We start from the raw sequence: 14,077 nt of genomic DNA, 5'->3' as shown, positions 1-14,077 counted from the left end.
TGGTTCAACCTGTATCCTCTTTTTTTCCTTTTTAAATTTTTTTCTTATTGTGAGACTACCATACAGGGGAGTTACAATTACATGGGCAAGTTAACAAGTACATTTCTTTTTTTTTTTTAATTTTTATTTTTAAATATATTTTTATTGTGAAAATACTGTACAGAGGGGTTACAATTACATGGGTAAGATAATGAGCACATTTCTTTTTTTTTAATATTATTTTATTTTATTTGAGAACATACTGTACAGAGGGGCTACAATTACATGGGCAGGATAATGCATACATTTCTTACCAAGCATTGCAGCCTCCTCCTTTGTTTACCCTTCACCTCCCTTCCCAGCCTCCCCCCTCCCCCCACCCAATTATACCCCCCTCCCCCCCCGACATTGTAAAGCTGGGTTTGACATGACATTTTGTACTTCTCATTGTTGCAACAGGTCCACCTGAATCCTTAAACGACATGTTTGTCCCCATCTCCTCCACATGTTATACTGACATCAAATATAGTGAAAGCGGGGGTTACACTGTGGGGGAGGGACATACAAAGCAACAAAGAAATAATCTTGTAAATGCGTTAGAAACGCATGCATGAAAGAAACGAAAACATTAAAATACATATTTAAGGGTTCATTTTCCTAACATCACATTATCTGACCTTTTCTGCTTAACTCATACCTATACTAGATATTGCAAATAAGGGAAACCATGGGACCTATGCTTCTTTGGGCCTGGCTTACTTCACTTAATATAATTTTTTCCAAGCCTTTCCATTTCCTAACAAATGGGGAAATGTCATTCTTTCTGATGGAGGCATAGAATTCCATTGTGTATATATACCACATTTTCTTGATCCATTCATCTACTGAGGGGCATCTGGGTTGGTTCCAAATCTTAGCTATGGTAAATAATGCTGCAATAAACATAGTTGTGCTGGTAGCTTTAGGGTGGTCTTGTTTGTAAACATTTGGGTAAATGCCCAAAAGTGGGATTGCTGGATCATAGGGGAGATCTATGTGAAGTTTTTGAGGAACCTCCATACTGCTTTCCAAAGTGGTTGAACAAGTTTACATTCCCACCAACAATGAAGTAAGGTTCCTTTCTGTCCACATCCCCTCCAGCATCTGTTGTTGTTAGAGTTCTTGATTTTTGCTGTTCTAACTGGAGTGAGGTGATTTCTCAATGTTGTTTTGATTTGCATTTCTTTTATGGCTAGGGATGTTGAACATTTCTTCATGTGTCTATTGGCCATCCTTCTTTCTTATTCAGAGAAGCTTCTCTTTAAGTCTTTCGCCCACTTATTTATTGGGCAGTTGTTTCTTTGAGGATTTGTTATTGGGTGGTTTAATTTTTTGAGTTCCAAGTATATTTTAGATATGAGACCCTTGTCCGTTGTATGGCTAGTAAAGATCTTCTCCCAATCGGTGGGCTTTCTATTGATCTTGCTAGCTATGTCATTTGCCCTGCAGAAGCTCTGCAACCGTAAGCAATCCCATTTGTCCAACCTTTCTTTGATTTGTTGTGCTTCCGGGTCTCTATTCAGAAAATTTCGGCCTGAGCCAAGGAGACCTAAGGTTTCTCCTATTCCATCCTGTAATGTTTTCAGATTGTCTGCTTGGACTTCGAGGTCTTTGACCATTTGGAGTTGATTCTGGTGCAGGGTGATATATAAGGATCTAGCTTTAGTTTTCTACATGTAGTTAACCAATTTTGCCAGCACCATTTACTGAAGAGGCTGTCTTTCTTCCATTCTATTGTTTTAGCTTCCTTATCGAAGATTAGAAGGCTATAGGTCTGTAGGTTCATTTCTGGGTTTTCAATTCTATTCCATTGGTCCTGAGGTCTGTTCTTATGCAAATACCCAGCTGTTTTGATTACTATGGCTTTATAGTAGAGTTTGAAATTTGGTATTGATATTCCTCCAGCAGTGTTCTTTCCGTTGAGGCGCGTTTTTGCTATTCGGGGTCTTTTACTGTTACATATGAATTTTTGGATTGCCTCCTCTATTTCCTTGAAGAATGAGGGTGGAATTTTGATAGGTATCGCGTTGAATTTGTAGATAGCCTTGGGAAGTATTGCCATTTTCACGATGTTAATCTTTCCAATCCAGGAGCATGGGAGGTTTTGCCATTTTTTAAGTTCTGTGTTGATTTCCTTTTTCAAGATTTTAAAGTTTTCATCATAGAGGTCCTTCACTTCTTTGGTTAAGTTAATTCCTAGGTATTTTATTTTTTGTGGGGCTATTACAAATGGAGTTGCTTTCCTAATTTCAGCCACACTTTTCTCATTGTTGGCATATAGAAAAGCCATTGATTTTGGGGGGTTAATTTTATAACCTGCTACTTTGCCAAAGTTTTGAATCAGCTTGAGTAATTTGGGAGTGGAGTCCATGGGATTCTTTAAATACAAGATCATGTCATCTGCAAAGAGGGAGAGTTTTATTTCTTCTTTTCCTATTTGGATCCCCTTTATGTCTGCATCTTGTCTTATTGCTGTAGCTAGGCATTCTAATACTAGATTGAAGAGAAGTGGAGAGAGTGGGCATCCTTGTCTCGTTCCTGAGTTAAGAGGAAATGGCTTTAGTTTTTCACCATTGAGTATAATGCTGGCTGTAGGTTTGTCATATACAGCCTTTATTGTATTGAGGAATGTTCCATGGATTCCTAATTTTTCCAGAACCTTCATCATAAAGGGGTGTTGGATCTTGTCAAATGCTTTTTCTGCATCTATTGAGATAACCATGTGGTTCTTATTCTTGCTCCTGTTGATGTGATGAATAATATTAATTGATTTGCGTATATTGAACCAGCTTTGCATCCCTGAAATGAATCCTGCTTGATCATGGTGTATGATTTTTTGGATGAATTGTTGAAGTCGATTGGCCAAAATTTTGTTGAGAAGTTTTGCATCAATGTTCATCAAAGAAATGGGTCTATAGTTCTCTTTCTTTGATGAGTCCTTGCCTGGTTTTGGGATGAGGGTTATCATGGTTTCATAGAATGTGTTCGGTAGTGAGCTTTCTCTTTCAATTTCATTGAAGATTTGGAGGAGTATTGCTGTGAGCTCTGCATGAAGGCCTTGTAAAATTCCGTTGTAAAACCATCTGGTCCTGGACTTTTCTTAGCTGGGAGGTCTCTTATTGCTGTTTCTATTTCAATGCTTGATATGGGCCTGTTAAGCTGGTTTAACTCATCTTGGTTTAGTTTTGGCATGTCAATATTTCCTAGGAAAAGGTCCATTTCTGTCAAGTTCTCAAACTTATTAGCATAAAGTTTTGAGAAGTATTCCCTTATAATGTTCTGAATCTTGGTTGTTTCTGTGGTGATGTTTCCTTTCTCATCTCTGAGTTTAATAATTTGGGTGTGTTCTCTCCTTTTTCTGATTAGATTTGCTAAGGGTCTGTCAATTTTATTAAGTTTTTCGAAGAACCAACTCTTTGTTTTGTTGATTCTTTCTATAGTTTTTTTGCATTCTAATTCATTTAATTCTGATTTAATTTTGATTATTTCTTTCCGTCTACTGGATTGGGGTTTATCTTGCTGCTCTTTTTCAAGGAGGTTTAGATGTGTCATTAAATTTTTTGTTTCCGATCTCTCCAATTTGTTGATGTAGGAGCTCAGAGCTATAAACTTGCCTCTGAGTACTGCCTTTCCTGTGTCCCAGAGGAGCTGGTAATTTGTGTGTTCATTTATGTTGAATAGCATGAACATTTGAATTTTCTTTCTAATCTCTTCCATGACCCACTCATGATTCAGCAGTGTGTTGTTCAGCCTCCATGTGATACCGGACTTTCTTTGGTGGCTTTTGGTGTTGAGTTCTAATTTTATTCCCTTGTGGTCCCAGAGAATGCAAGGTATAACTTCAATGTTTCTGAATTTAGACAAGTTTGCTTTGTGGCCTAAAATGTGGTCTATTTTAGAAAACGTTCCATGTGCTGCTGAGAAGAACGTGTATTCTGATGCTGCTGGGTGAAATGTTCGGTAAATGTCTGTTAAATCTAGTTGATCTATGCAGCTGTTTAGATCTGCGGTTTCTCTGTTGAGTTTTTGCCGAGTTGATCTATCTAGTGGGGAGAGTGATGTGTTAAAATCCCCAACAATTAATGTCTTTGGATCTATATGGGATTTGAGGGAAAGTAGTGTTTCTTTGATAAATTTGGGTGCTCAATTGTTTGGCGAATAGATATTTAGAATTGTAATAATCTCCTGAAGGAGAGATCCTTTAATTAGTATGTAGCGACCTTCTTTATCTCTTCTCATGAATTTTAGTTTGAAGTCTATTTTATCTGATATTAGGATTGCAACTCCCGCCTGTTTATGAGGGCCGTTTGCTTGGTAGATTTTGTTCCAGCCTTTAACATTGAAGATGTGTTTGTTTTTATGGGCAAGATGTGACTCCTGCAGGCAGCAGATAGAAGGCTTTTGTTTTTTAATCCAAATAGACAGTCTATGTCGCTTAATTGGAGAGTTCAGTCCATTAACGTTAAGAGATAGTACTGAGAGGTATTTGGGAGTTCCTGCCGTGTTATCCACCTTCTTGGGGGCTGCGGAAACTGGGTTCTTCCTAAGGTTCTTGGATTCTCAGTTTGGGTCCAGTTTCTTGGCCTTTGTTGCGGTCTTGTTGGTTTTCTATGTGTAGGACATCTTTAAGTATCTTTTGTAGGGCTGGTTTGGTGGAGATGTATTGTTTCAATTTTTCTTTGCTATGGAAGGTTTTTATTTGGCCTTCAGTTATGAAGGAGAGTTTAGCTGGGTACAGTATTCTTGGTTGATAATTATTTGTTTTTAGGGCATGGCATACGTCATTCCAGGCTCTTCTTGCTTTGATTGTCTCTGCTGAGAAATCTGAGGTAATTCTAATTGGTTTCCCTTTGTAGGTGATTACCCTTTTCTCCCTGACAGCTTTAAGGATCTTTTCCTTGGTCTGGGTTGATCCTGTGTGGATTATAATGTGATGGTGGGATGTCCTATTCTGGTCTGGTCTATTTGGGGTTCTAAAAGCTTCTTGTATCTGAATAGGCCTATCTTTTTGTATGTTTGGGACGTTCTCTGCTAGGATCCTGTTAAACAAATTTCCTAGACCATTAACTTCTGTTTCTAGGTGCTCCTCTACACCCATTATCCTTAGTTTGGGCCTTCTGATGGTGTCTTCCAGGTGTTGGATAGACGTATCATATTTCTTGGACTTGTCTTGGATGGTTGTATGTTCTTTCTCTATAATATCTAGGCTGTCTTCAATCCCTGAGATTCGATCTTCTGCATGGTCTAACCTGCTGTCAAGACTCTCTGCTTTGTTTTTTATCTCTTTTCCTTCTAATTGGTCAGCTTTGATGGCTTCAAGTTCTTTGTTGAAGCTCTGTTTTAGGTCTTGTATGAATTTCTTTACTTCCTTAATTTGGTGTTCAGTGTTTGTTCTCAAATCACTTAGTTGATTGCTTATGGTTTCTTTGGACTCCCATTCCTTCTGTTGGGTTCCATTCAGCATTCCATTTGTGGTCTCCCTGACTTCCTTCAGCTCTTTGTTAATGGATTCCATGAATGCCTTTAGTGATCTTTGTGTATTCTCTACCTGGTCTCTCAATTCCTGAATTACTCTTTGATTAGCTTCTTCCCGTCTGTGGGATTCTTGCAGTTCTCTTTCTTCCCGTTTGTGGGAATCCTGCAGTTCTCTTTGAGTGTTCTCTGCCTGCTCACGCCATTCCTCCCTTTCTCTTTGATCATTCTCAAGTTGTTCATGCAAATCCTGTATCAGTTTTTGAGTAGCTTCCTCACGCTTATGATATTCCTGTATAAACTTCTGGGATGCCTCCTCTCTCTCCCTATCACGCTCATACAGAGTCCTTTGTACATTGTCAAACTTCTCATTTATCATGTTTGCTATTAGTGTTTGTAGAGCTATTTGGGAACTCTCCTCTGGATTATTCTTTATCTGTTCTAATCCCTGATTATCAAGATTGGGAATTGAGATACCCGAATTTGCCATTTTTCTTGTGTTTTTCCGGCTTACTCGGCCCATTTGAGATGAAGATAGTACCAGTTTTATGCTAGAACACTATCTTAAGGCAACCATCAACCAAAGTTTGCGTTTGTACAGTCAATAGTCTACAGATACAATCTAGTTCAACAGATACATCTATTCAACATCAAACAACTATATGTTAAATTACTTCATACCGCAGAAAAGAATTTGGAAAACCAGATATTATTAGGATTAGGGAGAGATGTGGGTAAAAAATAGGAATAGATTCGTGTGGGGAGGCACAGGGAGAGTTAACTATGTCCTAATCACAATGCAGGAAATGGGTTGGGTAGGATGCAAGTAGAGAGAGAGAGAGACCAGAAAAAAATAGAAACGTAAAAATTAATGTTATTATAGAAGTTAAAAGACCGTCTATTTAGAGAGGAATGTGAATATGTTCCGAGAAGGGGAGGGACATAGAGGAGATGTGAAAAGCTTTAAGGATGGGAAAGGGAGAAGAAAAGTTCAGAAGTTCAGTAGAGCTAGACAAAAAACAAAAAGATAATTAAGAAAGAAAGAAAAAGAGAAAGAAGACAAGAAAAGAAAGGAAAACGCTCATTCACATATTCCTAAAATAAAAATTATAAGATGAGAAAAAAAAAAGTTACTGGAAAACAATTATTTTTTCAGAAGAGGCAAACATTAAAGATTAATAAAAGTTTTAGAAGGGAATATATATATATATATATATATATATATATATATATATATATATATATAAGGTAGCAAAAATTAAAAAACAAGCAAAAAAAGAAAAGAAGAAGAAGAAGAAAATAAAAAGTACAAGTACATTTCTTATCAAGCATTGTTGCCTCTTTGTTTCCCCTTCCCATCTCTTCCCATCCTCCCCCCCTCCCCACATCCTATCCTCCCCTGACCCCCTACAAAAGTTGTAAAAGGGACCAGAAGGTCCCTGATGAGGAGGAATGTGTGATCTCCTGAATTCCCACTGGCCACTTTCAGTTTTAAATCTGTTCCTTCTCTCAAGGCTGTGGTGGGTGGTGGGACATCTCATTCTCTGAATTGTGTCCTAGTACCAAATCTCTTCAGAGAAAGTGAAAGAATGACATATTCTGCCTGAAGGAGTGAGTTTCTCCATTTCCAAAGAGGTCAATTAATATCTGATTCTGAGGCCCAGGTGGAGGTCCTTCACTAGATCCTCTAAGCTGGAGTGGAAGTTAGCACAGACTCCAGGCCATTGTCACATTTCTCCAGCTCTTTCTCATGAACCAAAAAATCATAAGAGTTGAGTTCAGAAACAAGGAAAAATGAGAGTAGCAGAAGAATCATGGACACGGGGAGGAATTAGAAACTCTGGGTGAAAATAAGGTAAAAAAAAATCTCCTAGGATTACTCACATCATTTGGGAATCACATCATAATATTAGGGAATAAAAGTAATAAATTACTGCCTAAATTAGTAACTACTGCTCTGACTACAAGTGTTCTGTCAAAAAGTAGGTGTTCTAGATCTACGTTGATGAGGAAAAGAGAGTACATTCTTTGGTCACAAAGTTCTACTAAGTGTCTTCATCCCTAGCACAGGTTGTTCTTTTGTTTTTTTTGTCGTTTGTGAGGCTTGAACTCTGAGCTTGGCTGTTGTCCATGTGCTCTTCAGCTCAAGTTGAGCGCTCTACCAGTTGAAATACAGCACCACTTCTGGTTTTCTAGTGGTTTAGTGGAGATAAGAGTCTCACAGACTTTCCTGCCCAGGCTGGCTTTGAACCATGATCTTCAGATCTCAGCCTCCTGAGTAGTTAGGATTACAGCCGTGAGTCACCGGCACCCAGCTAGGTTGTTCTTACTCTCTACTTCTCTGTTACTTTTCTTTGTTGTATTCTAACAATGACCTTTGAAAGTGTTAACATCTTCAGATGCAATTACATTTTATTGTAATCTATTTGTTATGAAATAAAACAAATTATCAGGAAAAATCTGTCTACGGTACATTTTCTTCCATGGCCTATTTAGTTGATGTTATTAAGTTTTTTATAGTTTCATTTTTAAAGTGTGAGCAAAATGTTATGTTAAATTAACACTAATTATTTGCACATTTTTCATATTTTTCCTTGTTTGTATATGTGAAAATATATCTTGATCAGCACCCCATATGTTTTCTTCCCTTCCCACAGAAACACAGATATCTTCAAACAATCACATCAACAATTTTGGCCATATTCTCTCTCCTTCATAGTTCTTTTCCTTCTGTGAAACATTTTCAGTGTATTTTATGTTTGGGAATGAGTTTCTTCAGCATACACCAAATATGCATATGTTTCATTCAAATTGGCAATGCAGATGAATGTTTTTCTAAACTTCATCAAGATTCTATCCACAGCTTTTGATGAATCTGATTTTATACCTTCTTCATTCAACTTTTCAAATAATGTTTTATTAACTTCTTGCATTAGCTTCTTTTCCCAACTGTTGCCTTCTTAAAATTGCTTCAAATTAAAAACTATATTTGATGGTCCTCTATGTGTTCACTGATATATTTAAATTTTGGTCTAACGTTCACCTATTATAGGATATCTTTAACCTGTTGTAACTGCTTTGAAGATCAATATGGATGTTCCTCACAATAACAAAAACATTATTCCATAAAGCCCACTGCAAGTAGTATTAAGTGTATATCCAAAAATACTTTACAATGAAACAGCAGAAGCATTAACTTCTCTTATATCTGAGAATATGTTTATCCAAACATCCAGAGCTCCCCTAAATGACTACACTGTCTATCAGATTGTCTATGTATTTAACAATGATATCCAGTCTCCAACTTGGATCTGAGAACCAATATCACCCTTAATAACCAACCAGTTGTTAAGCTCATTTCTTGATGAAAAAATTAATTTAAATGAAAAACAAAGATGGTAGATATTTTGAATCACATGGCCTCCAAGGAGTAACCTTGTAACCTTACCCCCACTCAAATAACAGTCTTCAGATTTGGGGAATTTTCCTTTGAAAGGGAGCCCTTAATTTGGGACAGATGACCTCCTCGACCGTCTCTAGGTCAGGTCCTTGAACAAGAGGTGGAACTTGGGGAACTTTACCTTAAATATGGTCAAGAAACTTCACTATATACATGAACTGCTACTAAAACTTAAAAAAAAAGTCAAGTAAAAAGAAAGCAAATTGGGCTAGGAATCAATACTAAAGTTTAGGTTGGAGTTAACTATTTACTGGTCATTGGACATCACATTTGCACCTCCTCTTAGCTTCTTAAATACTGTTACCAATTGGATTTTTGCCCAAATATAGGGGAAAGATAACTTTATTCTCCAGCTTAACTTTTTTGGACATCTGTGGGAATTTTTCTCAAAAATAGGTAATTCAGTTATCTGGTACACATTCGTAACTCATCAGGTCCATCCACAAAAGGGATGAACTTTACAAGATTGTCCCCCTTCAGATGTCAATCATCATCACTTTTTGTTAGATCATTTGCTAGAATGTTTCAAAGTCTTCAGAAAAGTTTTACTCCTACATTAAGGATTATCATAGGACATCACTAAGGAATTAGAATATTCCAATTTCTCTCCAGATGTGCCATTTTTCTGCTAACCAAGTGTTTAACAACTTAGAAACTCAGTGAACTTTGTGAATTTATTTTAAATTTTATTTTAATCTTTTAGTTGTATAAAGAAGTTGCCCTTTCAACAATGCAGTTTGTGAATATAATGCAAAGTCAAGAAGGCAAATCCCAGAATAAAGAAATAAACTGTATTTAAGAGTGCTAAAATGAAATAGCCAGCATACTTAGTTACTCGGTAAACTACAGCAGTCCCTAAGACCATAAATATCCCAACCCCCGAGAATGTGGCACTATTGTCCTCAGAGCAATTGTAGATAAAACTAGAATGGCACCTAACAAAGCATGGTATTTCCTACTATGAAGAAAACTCAACTACCTTATATTTGGTTGTTGGTCATGGGGTTTGAACTTTGGGCTTTTGCACAGTCCTTCAGCTCTTCAGTTGAAGGTGTACGCACTACCATTTGAGCCAGATTGCCACTTCCGGTTTTCTGGTGGTTCACTGGACATAAAGTTTTGTAGACTTTCCTGCTCAAGATAGCTTTGAACCATGATCCTCAGATCTCAGCCTCCTGAGTAGCTAGGATGACAGTTGTAAGCCACTGCCAGTGCCAGAGTTCAGCCACTTTCTTACACCCAGGCGAAACCCAACATGTCAGGCCACAAAGCACATGCAACCATTCCCTTCAAACTTTGACACCAGTATCCAAAACCATTCTTCTTTGGATGGAGAGAATATAATTGACACTACCCTCCCACTCCTGCTCCCATTCCCCCACTTCCTGCCTAAGACAGGCCACAACCTTCGGAGTTCATGGTAAGGCAATGCCCATCCTGCTGTGACTTCACACTGGGGCAAACCTGGAGAGTTCTTAGAAATTTCTGTACACTGAGGCCAGCACCTGGTCTCTCAACTAGAGTAACCCCACTCATTCACCATCTCTTGCAAGAAAGGGGTGTCTTCCTTTCTTGTTGTTTTTGTTGAGGGGCTTGAACTCAGGGCTTTGGTACTGTCCCTGATGATGATTTTTGCTCAAGGCCAGTGCTCTACCACTTGAGCCATGGCACCACTTCCAGTTGGAGATTGGAGATGAGACTCTCATTGGACTTTCTTGCCTTGGCTGGGAAATAAGATCCTCTGCATCTCAGCCTCCCAAGTAGCCTAGATGACAGGCGTGAGCCCCCAGCACAGGGCTTATGGTGTCTCATTTTTTAGAATTTCCATCTAATCCTCCTCTAGACACTACCACCTAGACACTCTTTAACCTCCCTTAGGGACAGCAAAGTGAGTCTCGGATGCTGGGTAGGGCCATGGGCATTAAACGGCCCCATTCACATCACTACCGCTCTCTAAGCTCCCATCCACCTCCTCTGGATGGCCTGGTCTTCTGGGGCAGATCAGACCTACTAGGATTTCTGGGGCCTCCCCTGTATCCCCTTGCCCCAATCAACCAGTACCTGAGGATTTGTTGGGCCAGCTACTCCATATCCAGGTGGAAGACATTGGGAGGGTTGCCGATAACCAGGTCCAGGGGTGCCCAAGGCAGAAAGTGTCCAGATCCCCTCTGTCAAAGGAGACACAAAGCATGGATGAATCTACTAAGAGCAACAGGGCATAGCCATCCACCTGTCACCCAGGTCAACTTGGAGTGCTGTTACATGTTGACAGACTGGGGCTTGACCTCGGGGCCCAGGCGCTGTCCTAAAGCTTATTTTGCCCGAGGTGAGCACTCTTCCACTTGAACCACGGTGCCACTTCCAGCTTTTCCTGTTTATGCAGGGCCTAGGAATTGAACCCAGGGTTTCCTGTGTGCTAGACGAGCCCACTACTCCTAAGACACAACCCTGGATCCAAACCTGGATAGCTGTTTTTCTGTAACCCCTCAGGCCTGTCTCAGGATAGTCTTGCACATCAATACTGAGTTTCTCACCAGAAGCCCTGGCTAGAAATGAACATGCTCCTCTATGTTGTGCTTTATCCACAGCATCTTTTGTTTGCCAGTCATGGTGCCTGAACTCTGAGCCTGGGCACTGTCCCTCAGCTCTTCAGCTCAAGGTGAGTGCTCTACCACTTGAGCTACAGTGCCAGCTTTTTTTTTCTGCTTATGTTGTGCTCAGGAATTGAACCCAGGGCCTCATGCATGCAAGGCAAGCACTCTCCCACTGGGCCAACTTCCCAGCCCCTATCTACAGCAACTTTGCTCTCGGTGCTTCAAGTGCTGCTTCTAAGAAGCCCGCTCCAATTGCCCTGGCAGAGGGACATCTTCTCTGCTCTGCAGGCTATTGGCCTTGTCAAGCTCTGCCTACCAGCTGGTGTGTGTTCACAAAGGTGTGTGTTTGCACAAAGGCAAAGGCCTGGCTTCTACCACCCAATTTCTGATACACTACCAAGAGACTGGTGCTGTATCACACTCCATGAAAGAGCGCTTGAGGCTCAGGCAGTCTGGGGGCAACACATAAGGCCATTTCTTTGTGTGGGCTTGAACTGAGGATCTGGGAGCTGTCTGAGTTTTCATGCTCAAGGCTGGTGCTCTAACAATTGAAACACAGCTCCACTTCTAACTTTTTGTTGGTTCCATGGAGAGTAGAGTCTCACTGGCTTTCCAGCTTATGCCTGGCTTCGATCATTGATCCTCAAATCTCTGCCTCCTGAGTAGCCAGGATGTCAGGCGTGAGCCTGAGTCAGAGGTGATGGACACCAGACCCTTTCTTTGGACCTTCTGTTTATCTCGTGTCAACTAGCAAGCCATAGTTAAAATGGTCATTTACAGGGTATCAAGTTCCTCTCCTAGGTCAGTTAATCCAAGGAGATAAAATGTCTTTGTAAAAGGCTAGTCTGAGTTGGCCTAGGTGAGTATGTGTGAGAGTATGAGTTTCGGAGATACCTACTCCCACCTCTCCGGTGCATCATTTTCCCATTGGTGAGTACATCTAGGATCCCCATCCCAAGGAGGGCATGTAGGGGATGGTACTTACGGTCATATCAAGAGGGATGATCTGAATCCTATCCTGCAGCTCAAGCCGGGAGAGATAACAGAGAGAAGGAGAGGTTTAGAGGAACATCAAGGGAAGCCCCTTACCTTTAGCTACAAGTATCAGAGAGAAGACTGAATCCATCCTTTTTGGTAGTAAGATTACAGGGGCCCACTATTCATTTATTTTATTTTTTTGTGAGTCCTGGGCCTTGGATTCAGGGCCTCTGTGTTGTCCCTGAGCTTCTTTTACTCAAGCCTGAGGCTTTACACTTGAGCCACAGCACCACATCTGGCGTTTTTGTCTGGTGGAGGGAGATAGTTTATGGGAGATAAGAATCTCACAGACTCTCCTGCCTGGGCTGGCTCTGAGTCATGACCATCAGACCTCAGCCAGGATGAGCGAGATCCACCAGCACCTGACCTCCACAATCCATTTATAATCCCCTAGGGCCAGTCCCAGGCTACCCACACTGCACCCTCCTTGTTGTGTGAAGCAGACATGGGTGGGTTTGATACTTCCACAGCCTACCTACTTTTGAGCATGGTCTGGGTCAGTCTGATGGAGGCTTCCTTTTTATCCACAGCAATGACTTGGCTCTGTCACAAGAACAAATGTCCCCCAGGAGGTGTCAGGTCTGGGGTCTTTCTTCTGAACACCACCTCCACTTCCCTTAATGACACACCCCAGCAAAATGAAGTAGACATAGAGTGAATTCATTTTCTTATAATCCGGGTCTGGCCTGATACGTGGTGGTGAGGATCAGAGGTCCAGGATGGTGCTGTGCGGTTGGACAAGGAGAACGACTCGCCAGACAGACTGACAATGTATAACCGTCATAGTCTAGCCCGGGCACAGAGGGGCTTACCTCAGGGAGCTAGTTCTACAGGCTGATCAAGAAACCTCCTGACCCACAGCCTACCTCCAGAATGTGAGGGCCACCTTGGGTCCCAGCCATATGGGGACATTATGCCACCTCCTGCAGCACCCAATCAACAAGTTCCTGTGAGAGAGAGAAAGAGAAAATCAAAAATACACTTAAGCCGGGTGTCGGTGTCACCTATAATGGTAACTACACAGGCCTATAATGGTAATTAAACAGGAGGCTGAGATATGAGTATCATGGTTCATAGCCAGCCCAGGCAGGAACATCTTTGAGACTCTTATCTCCAAAGAACCACCAGAAAACTGGAAGTGGTGCTGTGGTCCAAGTGGTAGAATGCTAGCGTGATCTGAGGAGCTCAGGGACAGTGCCCAGGCCCAGATTTCAAGCCCAGTGACTAACAAGAAGTGGACTTCCTACCACAAGAAGTGAACTGATTAGCACCCATTGTCATAGGGAGCATGGCAGAAAAGTCACACCAAGCTTCCTGTAAGCTGGGGGTCATGAGAAGGCCACCCAATTCTCCATGCCTTATTTTCCCCAGCTGCAAAACTGAACACAATGAAGGATCCCCTTCCTCATCGGGATAGGATAGGAGAGCCTTGTTTTGTCTCATAATCCCATACATGTTGCACGATAAATAACAGGCCCCATCTGAGCCCTTTCCA

The sequence above is a fragment of the Dipodomys merriami genome, unplaced genomic scaffold (assembly GCF_024711535.1).
Source record: "Dipodomys merriami isolate MVZ:Mamm:240054 unplaced genomic scaffold, mDipMer1.0.p SCAF_361, whole genome shotgun sequence".
NCBI classification, from domain to species: Eukaryota; Metazoa; Chordata; class Mammalia; order Rodentia; family Heteromyidae; genus Dipodomys; species Dipodomys merriami.
This window is presented reverse-complemented; position numbering follows the sequence as displayed.